Below are 14,149 nucleotides of genomic sequence, written 5' to 3'. Positions count from 1 at the left end.
ATAACGTGACCAACCCAGAGTTACAGTACGCAGAAAAAGATGTTGCTACAGAAACACTATTAATTATGGTCATTGATACAATCAATCTACCACAGTTTGTGCTATTAGTATTGTTATTTTACAGATGATAAAATCAAGACTTGAGGTCAAATAAGTTCCCCAGAGTGAATCAGCCAAGTGAGTGCACCAGAAGCTCAGATATTCTGACTCTAAACATGTTCTTTCCTCCAACCGTGTCTGGCATGTTCATTCATATTCACAGATGCTGAGTTTATTGTTTCTAAAAAACAGCACCATTTCATATTACTATGATACCTCAGAAATTCCAAAAACAGTTGGAATGCCAATCAGATTACTTATCCTTTTTGTAAACTGGATAAATGCAAATCTTATTAGTTCATGCTGCTCTTTATTATTGAATGCTTTGGAACCTTTGGGTGTGCCTTGCTTGTCCCTCCAGCTAAATTTTCATCTCCTCCAAGACAGAAACCTCAAGTTCTTTGTCTTTGTATTTTTCCCACTGCCTAACATAATGCTATTCAAGTAGCAGATGTGCCACTTGGTTGATAAAACTAAAAGAACAAAATGTCACCTTGATACAGTTCCCTGTTAGAGAAGCAAAAATTAAAAGGAAACAGCTAAATTGATACTGGAATGAGTAAAGGATAAGGGAGAGTTCCAACTGTGCCTATATAAGAAAAGAAAAAAAGAATACATTTATGTTTTATTTTCAAAATCTTCATGCCAGCTAACATATATGAATATTTCCCTTACATTTATTTGCTCTGACTCAGAGTTGAAAATCAGCTGTGGTGAACTGCCAAGTGCTAATCAGTGAACTAATTGTTTTATTCATTGTAACAACCATTACAAATGTTGGGTTTAATGAGGTACTCACTTTTCCATTACAAAAATTGAATCCAGATTTTTTTTTTTACTGCACTTTGAATGATAGCTGGGTTAATGTCATTCTCTATAAAGCATTTTTATTCAATAACTTTATCATACCTGGCGGAGGTAAAGCTTTAAAGATGTGTAAAATTTTGTCAAATATTTTTATTTCTGGGTAAGTCAGTTTGCCCCTTTATCATGTTTGAGTCACCCTCAGAAAATGGAAAAAGAGAACAAGAAGCTAATGTAATAAATTTCTGTGAAAACTGTGAACGTCATTCTCTTTTAGCAGTGTAAGTATTAAAGGAAAATACCAGATAATACACGTATAGGCAAAGAAAAACTATAGTGGTAAAAGAGGTAGTCATCAATTCCTAAGTTTCAATTGAAACAAATTATTTAATATTGATTTTTAGATCTTCAGTTGGGGACAACTCAAAGTTAAGACAAAGTTTATTGGTACCTCCAAATCCTTAAAAAGGGAACTTGTCTTCCTCATAAATAAGCATCTTAGAAGGATCCAATTCATAGCCAAGGCTAACTTCTCTATTAAAAAACAATTAAGTGGCTATACAGGTGAAGAATGCTTCAAATTACCTAAAATAGTTGTATAATTTCTGAAACATATTGCAATAATGTCTGTAGATAATACTATTTCCCTCTGACTCAAAATGACATTGGCTGAATTGTTGCAGATACGGAAACATTGATTGATAGTGACAGGCAAACCAAACTTCTATACAACATATGAGCAAAGGGTTGCTTCAATAGTAGATTATTTTTCAACAATAGGACAATGTATACACTATAATTTTGAGTTCGGTGTTAGCCTCAATCAATGCAAGTGTCTGAAAACAAAGAGCGTAACCACTAAGAATAATCTTTCCAAAGTGCAGATTGAAAAATAACAGACTTCCTCTCTTCAACAGCAAGAATCAAATGAAATGCATAAGCAAATAGTCTCATTATGGAAAAATAGTGGCAACAGCATAGTACTAGGATGTTTTTCTTTGAGACTTCATAAGTTGTAACAACAAGGATTTGTGTATATAAAAATTAGAAAAGGCATAAGAAAATGAGATTTCCTGTATAAATGTTTTAAATGTATAATAATGAAGTATATTTTAAGTGATTACAGTTCATCGCCATCAGAAATATTTTATGGTAATAATGAGGTTGAAAACAATGTCAAGAATGAGATACCATCTCACACCAGTAAGAAAGGCTATTATTAAAAAGTCAAAAAATAACAGATGCTGGTGAGGTTAGGGAGAAAAAGAAATGTGTATACACTGCTGGTGGGAATGTAAATTAGTTCAGCCACTGTGGAAGGCAGTTTGGTAAATTCTCAAGTAACTTAGAACTATCATTTGACCTAGCAATTCCATTACTAGGTATATACTCAAAGGAATATAAATTGTCCTATGACAAAGATATGCATACATATGTTTATTACAGCGCTATTTACAATAGCAAAGATATGGAATCAACCTAGATGCCCAAGAACAGTGGACTAGAAAAATAAAATGTAGTATATATGCACCATGAAATACTATGCAGCCATGAAAAATAACAAAATCATGTCCTTTGCAACAACATTGATGGAACTGGAGGCCATTATCCTAAGCAAACAAATGTGAAAACAGAAAACCAAATACTGCATGTTCTCACTTATAAGTGGGAGTTAAACAATTGAGTACACATGGACACAAAGAAGGGAACAATAGACATCAGGGCCTACTTGACATCCAAAAAAATATCTATTAGTCACTATGCTCATTACCTGGGTGATGAAATAATATGTACACTAAACTCCCACGACACACAAGTTACCTATGTAACAAACCGCACATGTACCCCTGCTAACCTAAAATAAAAGTTGGAAACAAAAGCAGATAGACAAACAGACAATGCCCCTCCCAACTCCTTTCAAAACCTTTTGCTCTTTCTGCAGCTCAAAAAGTGAGCACCTATTAGAAGTACCTCTTAACACTTATTAAATACTGAGCTTTCTGCAGATAAGCAGCGACTTAGGAAGTAATGAAGCTGAAGCCAGATCTATTTTAATATTTATTCTAGCCTGAAATAAATGCTTATGTCCTTGAAACAGATAAGAATTTGGTGAGATAATAATTACAACCAGCTTGATTTAATAAACTGTTTTAAGATCAGAAGACAAAAGAAATGAGTGTCATGGGGATTTAGGGTACAGATTATTTTGTCACCCAGGTAAATGTGTTGAAAAGAACAAAAAACAGAAGCAGCAGGAAATTTCAAACTTGGCACATTGGCTCATGGATATGAAAAGATGTTTTCCTGCATTGAAGCTCCAGGAGCTAAAGTTGTTTCAATTATTCTATTCAAAACAAGTCACCACACCTGAAGTCCAGTTACAGAAGTAGGGAAAAAAGGAAAGAACAAGAGTACATAAAAAAGAACATCTATTATTGCCAATGTTTTAGTCCATTCTCTTGCCCCTATAAAGAAATAACTAAGACTGGATAATTTATAAAGAAAACAGGTTTAGTTGGCTCACAATTCTGCAGGCTGTACAGGAAGCAAAGTGGCTTCTGCTATTGGGAATGTCTCAGGAGACTTACACTCATGGTGGAAGGTAAAGGGAAAGCAGGCATCTTACATGGCTGGAGAAGAAGGAAGAGAGAGGGAGGAGAAGCTACACACTTTTAAAACAACCAGATCTCATGATAACTCACTTACTCACTATCATGAGAAAGGCACCGAGGGGATGGTGCTAAACCATTCATGAGAACCCCATCCCCATGATCCAGTCACCTCATATCAGGACCTACCTCCACCACTGGGGATTACAACTCAACATGAGATTTGGGTGGGAACACAGATCCAAACCATGTCTGCCTACCTCTAAAGAAACAAGATACCAATTATATTAGGGTTATCCAGGAAAACAGAAGCAATAAGCTATTTTATTATGGGAATTGGCTCACATGATTGCAAAAGCTGAGAGTCTCACAATATGCTATCTACCAGTTGGAGAACCAGGGAAGCCAATGGTGTAATTCAGTCTGAGGCTGAAGGCCTGAGAACCTGTGAGGCCACTGGAATAAGTCTGGGAATCCAAAAGCCTGAGAACGTATTAATCAGGGTTCTCTTAGAGGGTCAGAACTAATAGGAGATATATATATGTGTGTGTGTGTGTGTATATGTGTATATATACACACATATATACACGTATATATATACGTGTATATACACACATATATACACGTATATATATACACACATATACACGTATATATATACACACATATACACACACACACACACACACAAAGTATTAACTTACATGATCACAAAGTCCCACAATAGGCTGTCTGAAGGCTGAGGTGCAAGGAGAGCCAGTCCAAGACCCAAAACTGAAGAACTTGGAATCTGATGGTTGAGGGCAGGAAGCATCCAGCATGGGAGAAAGATGTAGGCTGGGAGGCTAGGCCCGTCTTCTCACTTCACATTTTTCTGCCTGCTTTATATTTGCTGGTGGCTGATTAGATGGTGCCCACCCAATTAAGGGTGGGTCTGCCTCGCCCAGCCCACTGACTCAAATGTTAATCTCCTTTGGCAACATCCTCACAGACACACCCAGGATCAATACTGCATCCTCCAATCCAATCAAATTGACACTCATTATTAACCATCACAGTGGAGTTCTGATGTCCATGGGCAGGAGAAGGTGATGTATGTTCCAGCTCCATAAGATAAAGGAAATTTACCCTTCCTCCTGCTCTTTGTTCTATCCAGGCCCTCAACAGACTGCATAATGCCCGCATTGGTGAGGGCTCATCTTCTTTTTAATTTTAATTTTTTTTATTTTTTTAATTAAAAAAACATTTTTTGAGACAAAGTCTCACTTTGTTGCCCAGGCTGGAGTGCAGTGGCATAATCTCATCTCACTGCAACCTCTGCCTCCCGGGTTCAAGCAATTTTCCTGCCTCAGCCTCCCGAGTAGCTGGGACTACCAGCATGTGCCACCTTGCCCAGCTGATTTTTATATTTTTAGTTGACATAGGGTTTCACCATGTTGTCCGGGCTGGTCTTAAACCTCTGACCTCAGGTGATCCATCCACCTTGGCCTCCCAAAGTGCTGGGATTACGGGCATGAGCCACCATGCCCGGCCTATTTTGAATTATTATGGATACTGTATTAGTCCATTTTTTATGCTGCTGATAAAGACATACCCAAGACTGGGAAGAAAAGGAAGTTTAATTTGACTTACAGTTCCACATGGATAGGGAGGTCTCATAATCATGGCGGAGGGCAAAAGGCACTTCTTATATGGTGGCAGCGAAAGAGAATGAGGAGGAAGCAAATGCAGAAACCCTTGATAAACCCATCAGATCTCGTGAGACTTGTTCACTATCATGAGAATAGCACAGGAAAGACAGGCCCCCATGATTCAATTACCTTCTCCTGGGTCCCTCCCACAACACGTGGGAATCCTGGGAAATACAATTCAAGTTAAGATTTTCGTGAGGGCATTCAACCCCTTGCCCCTCCAAATCTCATGTTTTCACATTTAAAAACCAATCGTGCCTTCCCAACAGTCCCCCAAAGTCTTAACTGATTTCAGCATTAACTCAGAAGTCCAGTCCAAAGTTTCATCTGAGGCAAGGCAAATCCCTTCCACCTATGAGCCTGGTAAATCAAAAGCAAGCTAGTTACTTTCTAGATACAATGAGTGGACAGGTATTGGATAAACACAGCTGTTCCAAATGGGAGAAATTGTCCGAAACAAAGGGGTTACAGGGCCTATGCAAGCACAAAATCCAGCAGGGCAGTCAAATTTTAAAGCTCCAAAATGATCTCCTTTGACTCCAGATCTCACATCCAGGTCACGCTGATGCAAGCGGTGGGTTCCCATGGCCTTGGGCAGCTCCACCCCTGTGGCTTTGCAGGGTACAGTCTCCCTCCTAGTTGCTTTCACAGCCTGGCGTTGAGTGTCCGCAGCTTTTCCAGGCACACAGTGCAAGTCTGTAGGAGGATCTACCACTCTGGGGTCTGGAGGATGGTGTCTCTCTCCTCACAGCTCCACTAGGCAATGCCCCAGTAGGGACTCTGTGTGGGGGCTCCAACCCCACATTTCCCTTCCCCACTGCCCTAGCAGAGGTTCTCCATGAGGGCCCCTCTCCTGCCACAAACTTTTGCCTGGGCATCCAGGCATTTCCATACATCTTCTGAAATCTAGGCGGAGGTTCCCAAACCCCAATTCTTGACTTCTGTCCCCCTGCAGGCTCAACACCACATGGAAGCTGCCAAGGATTGGGGCTTGCACCCTGTGAAGCCACAGTCCCGGCTGTATGTTGGCCCCTTTCAATCACAGCTGGAGCTGCTGGAGCACAGGGCACCGAGTCCCTAGGCTCCACACAGCATGGGAACCCTGGGCTCGGCCCATGAAACCACTTTTTCTTCCTGGGCCTGCAGGCCTGTGATGGGAGGGGCTGCTGTGAAGGTCTCTGACATGGCCTGGAGACATTTTCCCCATGGTCTTGGGGATTAAACATTAGGCTCCTTGCTACTTATGCAAATTTCTGCAGCTGGCTTGAATTTCTCCCCAGAAAATGGGTTTTTCTCTTCTACTGCATCATCAGGCTGCAAATTTTCTGACCTTTTATCCTCTGTTTCCCTTTTAAAACAGAATGCTTTTAACAGCACCTAAGTCACATTTTTAATGCTTTGCTACTTAAAAATTACTTCTAACAGATACCCTAAATCATCTCTCTCAGGTTCAAAGTTCCATAAATCTCTAGGGCAGGGGCCAAATGATGCCAGTGTCTTTGCTAAAACATAACAAGAGTCACCTTTGTGCCAGTTCCCAACAAGCTCCTCATCTCCATCTGAGACCAACTCAGCCTAGATCTTATTGTCCATATTGCTATCAGGCTTTTAGGCAAAGCCATTCAACAAGTCTCCAGAAAGTTCCAAACTTTCTCACATTGTCCTGTCTTTTTCTGAGCCCTCCAAACTGTTCCAACATCTGCCTGTTTCCCGGTTCCAAAGTCACTTCCACATTTTCACGTATCTTTTCAGCAATGTACCACACTACTTCTGGTACCACTTTACTATATTAGCCTGTTTTTCTGCTGCTGATAAAGACCTACCGAAGACTGAGAAGAAAAGGAGGTTTAATGGGACTTACAGTTCCACATGGCTGGGGAGGTCTCATAATCATGGTGGAGGGTGAAAGGCATGTCTTACATGGTGGCAGCAAGAGAGAACGAGGAGAAAGCAAGTCCAGAAACCCCTGATAAACCCATCAGATCTCCTGAGACTTATTCACTACCACGAGAATAGCATGGGAAAGACCAGCCCCCATGATTCAATTACCTCCCCCAGGGTCTCTTCCACAACATGTGGGAATTCAGGGAGATATAATTCAAGTTAATATTTGGGTGGGGGCACAGCCAAACCATTTCAGATACATAATACTTGTACACATTTATAGGGTACATGTGATGTTTCAATACAGACATACAGTGTGTAGTGATCAAGTTAGGGTAATTGGGGTATCCATCACCTCAACATTTATCATATCTTTGTGTTAGGAACATGTCAATTCCCATCTTTTAGTTACTTTAAAATATACAATAGATTATTGTTAACTATAGTCTTCCTATTGTGCTACTGAATACTATATCTTATTCATTCTAATTGTATTTTTGTACCCATTCACCATCCTCACATTATAATCTCCACTTTATCCCTCCTCCTCCCCCGCCACCCCCACGTTACTCTGCCTGCCTCTGGTAACCATCATTTTGCTCTTTATCTCCATGATTCGATATTTTTTAACTCCCACATATGAGTAAGAACATCTGGTATTTGTCTTTCTGGCCTGGCTTGTTTTACTTAACGTATGTCCTTCACTTTATCCATTTTGTTGTAAATTACAGGATTTCATTCTTTTTATGCCTAAATAATATTGTATTGTGTATATGTGCCACATTTTCTTTATCTGTTTGCCCTTTGATGGACATTTAGGTTGATTCTATATCTTGGTTATTGTTAGTAGTGCCGTAATAAACATGGGAATCCATATATCTCTTTGATATACTATTTTTTCTCTTTTTTGGATATATATAACCATCAGGGGGATTGCTGGATCATATGGTAGTTCTAGTTTTAGTTTTTTGAGGAACCTCTCTACTGTTCTCTGTAGTGACTGTACTAATTTTCATTTTTATCAACAGTGTATGAGTGTTCCCCTTTCCCTACATGCTCGTCAGCATTTATTATTGCCTGTCTTTTGGATAAAGTCATTTCAACTGGGGTGAGATGATATCTCATTGAAATTTCTATTTGTATTTCTCTGATGATAGTGATGTTGAGCATTTTTTATTCACTTGTTGTCCATTTGTATGTCTTCTTTTCAGAAATGTCTATTCAGGTATTTTGCCAATTTTTAAATAAGATTATTTGTTTTTCTTGTTTGCAAATATTTTCTTTCATTCAGTGAGTTGCCTCTTCACTTGTTTTTTTTTTTCTGTCCAAAAGCTTTTTTAGCTTCATGTGATCTCATTTGTCCATTTTTTGTTTTGGTTGCCTATGCTTTTGGTTTCTTACTCAAAAACTCTTTGCCCAGATTTATGTCCTGGAGAGTTTCCATTATTATTTTCTTGTAGGAGTTTCATAGTTTCAGTTCTTAGATTTAAGTCTTTAATCCATTTTGAATTGAATTTTTTATATAGAGAGAGACAGGGTTCTAGTTTCATTCCTTTGCATACGGTAAAAGAAATGTTTAAAGACACATAAAAGGATCCACCTTCCTTACTCAGTCTACTAACTCAGTGCCAGTGTCTTCTGGAAAACCCTCACAAACGTACCAGCTATCTGATACATATAATGGTTTACCAGCTCTCTGGGTCTCCCTTAATGCAATCAGGTGGACACCTAAAATTAACCATTGCAGCAATTGTTCTGCAATAAAATTTATTTGATTACATTGAAAAATAATGGCTTCTATCCTTACATTTTGTTGTCATTATTGCTATTTTTGCTGTTAAGAGGAGAATTGGCCAAAAAAATTATTATAATTGGTGACAGAGAGGTAGGGATGCTGTTAGTAGCCCAACACTTAGGAGTAAGACATCAGGTGCTCCCCTAGGCCACCAGATACCACCTCTGGATAAAGGACTATGCCTGTGGGAACTGTTAGGGTTATAAGAAACATTATGTATTCTTCATACACGCTACTTTTTTATTTTACCTTTTCCTCTATGATCAGCAGCTAAGATATTAAAACCATAAAGTACTGGTTGTCATCTTCAACTAGCTAGGGAAGGCTAGGGAGACTGTTCTACTTCATAGCCAATTCCTAGGGAAGCAGATATCCGATGGTTAGGATGGATGATAGGAGATAAGGGTCTCAATCTAAAAAGTAGACTTAGATGGAAAAAAGTTGGGGGTGGGGCATGCAGGGGAGTCCTGGTAGCCTAAAAATGGGCATAGACATTTTAGAAATTGATTTGAAATGAATCCAGAAAATCAGTTTGCTAGAAAAGTGAAGTAGTTGTTTTCCGCCAAGGTTTACCACTTGATCACTGGCATGCATCTGCTTTAAAATTCTTCTATTGCCATGTTCTCTCCAAAGACTCTCCATTGTGTCACACCTCTAGCAACACACTGCTGAAAGTCGACTCTGAATTCACCTCAAATGAAAATGTTCACAGTTTAAATTTGCAAAGCAGTAATACTAATTTATCATAGGGCACTAACTACCTATGGAGAAGCAATAAGATACTTTTAATTTTTAAATGTCTAAAATCTATACAGCAAATCTGGCATATTTGTGTGTGTGTGTGTGTGTGTGTACAAAACACTCATATATACATGGATATACACACACATATAACTGTGCACACACACACATGCTAGAAAATTTCAAAGAACTTACAGAATCAAAAGGTTTGAAGTATTTTTCTATTTCCTTTAGATATGATTAAATCCAAACCACTTACTTTTCTGCCTGTAGGTAAAACTGGAAATAAATAATTCAGAAGCTCCATTTCAAATGGGTTTCAGGGGAATAAATACTTTAATCCTGACCTAAATAAACATGGCACTAGCCTCAAATGTTTGAAAAGTAATACTGTCCAGGAATATTGCCTAGAGGCCAGGCATTGCTGACTCCGAATAAGAGTAGCCTATTGGATGTAGTTGACAAGCACACCTCAAGTTACGAAGAAAAGGAAAAATTACAATTGTGAAAATAGAGCACAACAGAATGTGAAATTCTATAAGATTATATTTCCTGAGGGAAGTGAACCAATAAACTTCCTATTAAAATTCTTTTGGTATTAGGAATCACTAGATTAGTACAACATAAACTAGATAACTAACACTAATCAAATTTACATTTAATATTTAAAACTCTCTTCCCTTCTTATTTTTATGAGCAAGTAAGAAAAATGAAAGGTAAACACCAAAAACTTTATATTCTTAATAATACTCCATCTTCTTTAACTATATCATTCTTTAATATTCCTGCTAAATGAATTGTTTAAGTATTTAAACAATTGTACAGTTTGTGCCCTGCATAAATGCACTTGGCCAAGGAGGTGCAAATATAAACAAATCTATCCCTTATTCCTTTTCAAGTCACGTGCCCTCAGGAGGAGCTGCCTCTGCCAGGAAGGAAGGGAGTCTTTCTAATTCACCTGTAGACATCAGACCTGCACCAGTCACTCACAATGATAACTAAATATCCTCTCTCTTTCTTCCCTCTCCTTTTCATCTATCCACCTCCAAGATCCTCTTTTATTCCAAGGCAAACTCTTGAGTTGTCGACCTACCTCTTTGGATCATGCTGACCCATTTCCTCAGGGTCTGACTTTACCCAGAAGTTTCTTATTTTGGTGTTGACCATTTCAATGACATATTTTAACCCCACCATTTTTGCATCTGCCTAGCCAGCTGCTTTTGCCACAGCTCTTGCAGCAGTAGGGCACAGTCCTGCTTGCAGTGAAGGGCAACACAGGCAGCAGGCAGAAGACTGCATCTTGAGGGCAGGAACCAGTGCCAGTGCCATCAGATGGGGTCAGCTGCAGTGTCCAGATTGATAGGCATCTCCAAAAATGCAACACTTCCTTCATGGGCATCAGAGCCCTTGGGAGTGCAAAACTTCCAGAGACATCTGGAAATAGTAGCACAGATATTTAACATAAATAAGAATGGAAAACTCACCATAGTGAGTGAAGGTAAATCTAAAAATATAGATGTGACCACATTTGGAAACCTATTTTGACCCATAAACTGGTTTGACCTACAAAATATAAATTATGTTTTTGTATGAAGGTTATATAAAGTATATAGTGAAATATCTTAAAATATTGAGCTAAAAACCATTTATTTAGGCAACAACTTGCACAGCTGTGACCAGTGAAGAAATCACATTGTGCAGTTTTATCTAGTGCTAGCATATGAATCATTGAACTGATACTTGAAATGTTTATAAAAAGTCAAAAATACGATATGAAGTTATGAAAGATAAACACGGAAGCCTACAGAAAGAGAAAGACTAGTGATAAAAATATAGTCAGTGCATAGCCAGGAGATGGAAATTGTAGGCCAATAGATTCAATACGTAATGATCTCTGTATTCTAGTGGGTAAAACCAGTTTTGAAGTCTTAATTTAATCTATCCTTAATCCAGAAAAGGCACTCGCTAAAACTGAACATATCTATTTTCATCAGATGAGACTTCTGATTAAATGTTGTAGACTTTGTCTATTGTCTACAGGGCAAGAATATGCTGACCTGTAAAGAGTAATTATTCAGTTCTAGCTACAGATATATTTCTCATTACAAATGAGTAAATTGATATCCTAGTTTATATATTTCTTTCTTTTACAGAAATGAAGCAATTTTCTATGGCCTAATTATCTCTGATTTCTGACAAGACCAAATTTCTGGCCTTGCAAGGCTGAGGACTAAGCCTGAAGTGTGATGACTCAGTCACTGGGTTCTATCCCTAAATGGCTCCAAGATCTCTGACGGACATTGCAGCATTATAAAGCTGGGAAATTAACACATCTTGCCCTCTCAATTTCATGTGCATTTTATTTGTTTTCTTAATATTTTAAAGTTTGTGCATTTACCAAAGATGTTCATCACATTAGCAATTAAGAAGCATATGTGGTTTCTATATAGTGAAGAATTTAAGTAAAAGAATAATCTATACACATGCATAATTTAAGTTAAATTCCAAGTATTTTTATCTAAGGTTGAGGGCGATATTTAACAGTAAAAATAGGGAAGAACATGAAACCAATACCTTTTGCAAATCATATGCAAAACCTTTTCCACTACTCAATCTGGAAGTCATTCTCATTTAATCAAAAGCTATCTCAGCTTATTAAGTCCTGTTATACCATTATATATAAGACAGAAACACTTTGGATCAAAGGTAGCTGCTGCAAGAATTTTTCAAAGGTTGTATCAAAGGAAAATTAACCACCTCGATTTCTAATTTAAAAAGGTAAGGAGTTAAATAAAGAATTGATGAGGACTACCCTTAAAGCCTTATAGTTGAGAACTTACAGCTAAAGATTGGGAATTCTCTGCAATTAGTACAATATTAAAGATTTAATACTCCCTCAAGAAAAATGTGCATGCCCAGGTAGATCAGCACATCTTATGTAGAAGTTTTGAGTAAATGGGTTACCATATGTCATATAGTAACACTTTGGTTTTCACATAGACCATTAGGCAAAAATTGGTCTGATATTTCTTTCTAATCACGAGAAATGTACCTCCCTACCTAAAAAGAAGTTCAACTGCAAGAGCTATTAAACAGGCTTGCAGAATCATCTTCAGGTATATGTACATAGCACATTATACAACAAGGAAGGAATAAAAGTCTATCATTGCCTTCTGGCTTTGTTTCAGTAAAGGGGTCATATAACGGACCTGGGTTCTCAGCTGTGAAATGAAAAGAATCGAACCAAATGATCCAAGGTTCCTTCTAGCTCTAAGATTCTCTAGGACCCCAAAACTGGGACATTTCCAAGATTATTTGAAGAATAACCAGAGGGCCTTCCAAAAAAATACTGAAAAGACGTTATATAATTGTGGTAACTGAAAATTTTGTAACTGAGAGTTATGAACATTCTCAATTCATAATTCACCAAATGTGATTCTGTGATAAAATTCTCCTGCCTGTAGCAATTAGAATTTTCACAGAGAAGTCAAGAATAACAGGCGGGTGGATCACTAGGTCAGGAGATCTAGACAATCCTGGCTAACACGGTGAAACTCCGTCTCTACTAAAAGTACAAAAACTTTAGCTGGGCGTGGTGGCGGGCGCCTGTAGTCCCAGCTACTCCGGAGGCTGAGGCAGGAGAATGGTGTGAACCCTGGAGGCGGAGCTTGTGGTGAGCCGAGATCGCGCCACTGCACTCCAGCCTGGGCGACAGAGCGAGACTCCGTCTCAAAAATAATAATAATAATAAATTTAAAATATTTTAATTAACGTCTTCACAAATACCCTCATTATCTCTTAGAATTTCATTTTTCAACCTAAAGGTTTTATCTGAAAGACATGGCTTTTTAATATATTTATTTCCTGTTTTTCTATGTAAATAACGTTTATAATATTTTACTAAATGTAGAAAATATAGAAAAATAAAAATTATCTGCAATCTCTCAGGTGACTCTACAAAGATTAGAGATATTAACTAAGAACATCATGAAGAGTTTTTCTATGAAAATAGTATATATTTGTTATTTAAAATTGAGCATTCTGAACATCACACTCCGGGGACTGTTGTGGGGTGGGGGGAATGGGGGAGGGATAGCATTAGGAAATATACCTAATGCTAAATGACGAGTTAATGGGTGCAGTACACCAACATGGCACATGTATACATATGTAACAAACCTGCACATTGTGCACATGTACCCTAAAACTTAAAGTATAATAATAATAATAATAATAAATAATAAATAAATAAATAAATAAAATTGAGCATTCTGTAAATATTATTTTATAACTTACTTTTTCATTTAACAGTATATCTTAAGCATTTAAATATGTTGTTAAATGCTATTATTAACATGATTTTGATCATTGTTCAATACTTTATCCGATTCTTATGTTAAGACATTTAGTTTGCTTTGAGTATTTCAATATTATAAATAATGCCTCAATGAAGATTATTGTACATAAGTCCTTCATGGATTTCTTGAGATCTAAAAATATGTTCCTAGAGGAAAAATTACCCAGTC

At 37.7% G+C, this 14,149-nt stretch overlaps 1 long non-coding RNA gene across 1 annotated transcript in view; it reads left to right on the top strand.

Annotated features, from left to right (window-relative positions):
* The window catches only part of LOC129524591 (uncharacterized), a 33,250-nt gene extending 21,295 nt beyond the window's left edge, over positions 1 to 11,955 (top strand). Inside the window, exon 4 of the long non-coding RNA XR_008668448.2 lies at positions 11,777 to 11,955. This is a non-coding gene — a long non-coding RNA (uncharacterized lncRNA). The remainder of the gene's footprint in view (positions 1 to 11,776) is intronic.
* Positions 11,956 to 14,149: the final 2,194 nt, after the last annotated feature.

Source organism: Gorilla gorilla, chromosome 13, assembly GCF_029281585.2.
Source record: "Gorilla gorilla gorilla isolate KB3781 chromosome 13, NHGRI_mGorGor1-v2.1_pri, whole genome shotgun sequence".
NCBI lineage: Eukaryota > Metazoa > Chordata > Mammalia > Primates > Hominidae > Gorilla > Gorilla gorilla.
Note: the sequence above shows the minus strand (reverse complement) of the source record. Positions and strands in the feature narration are given on the sequence as shown.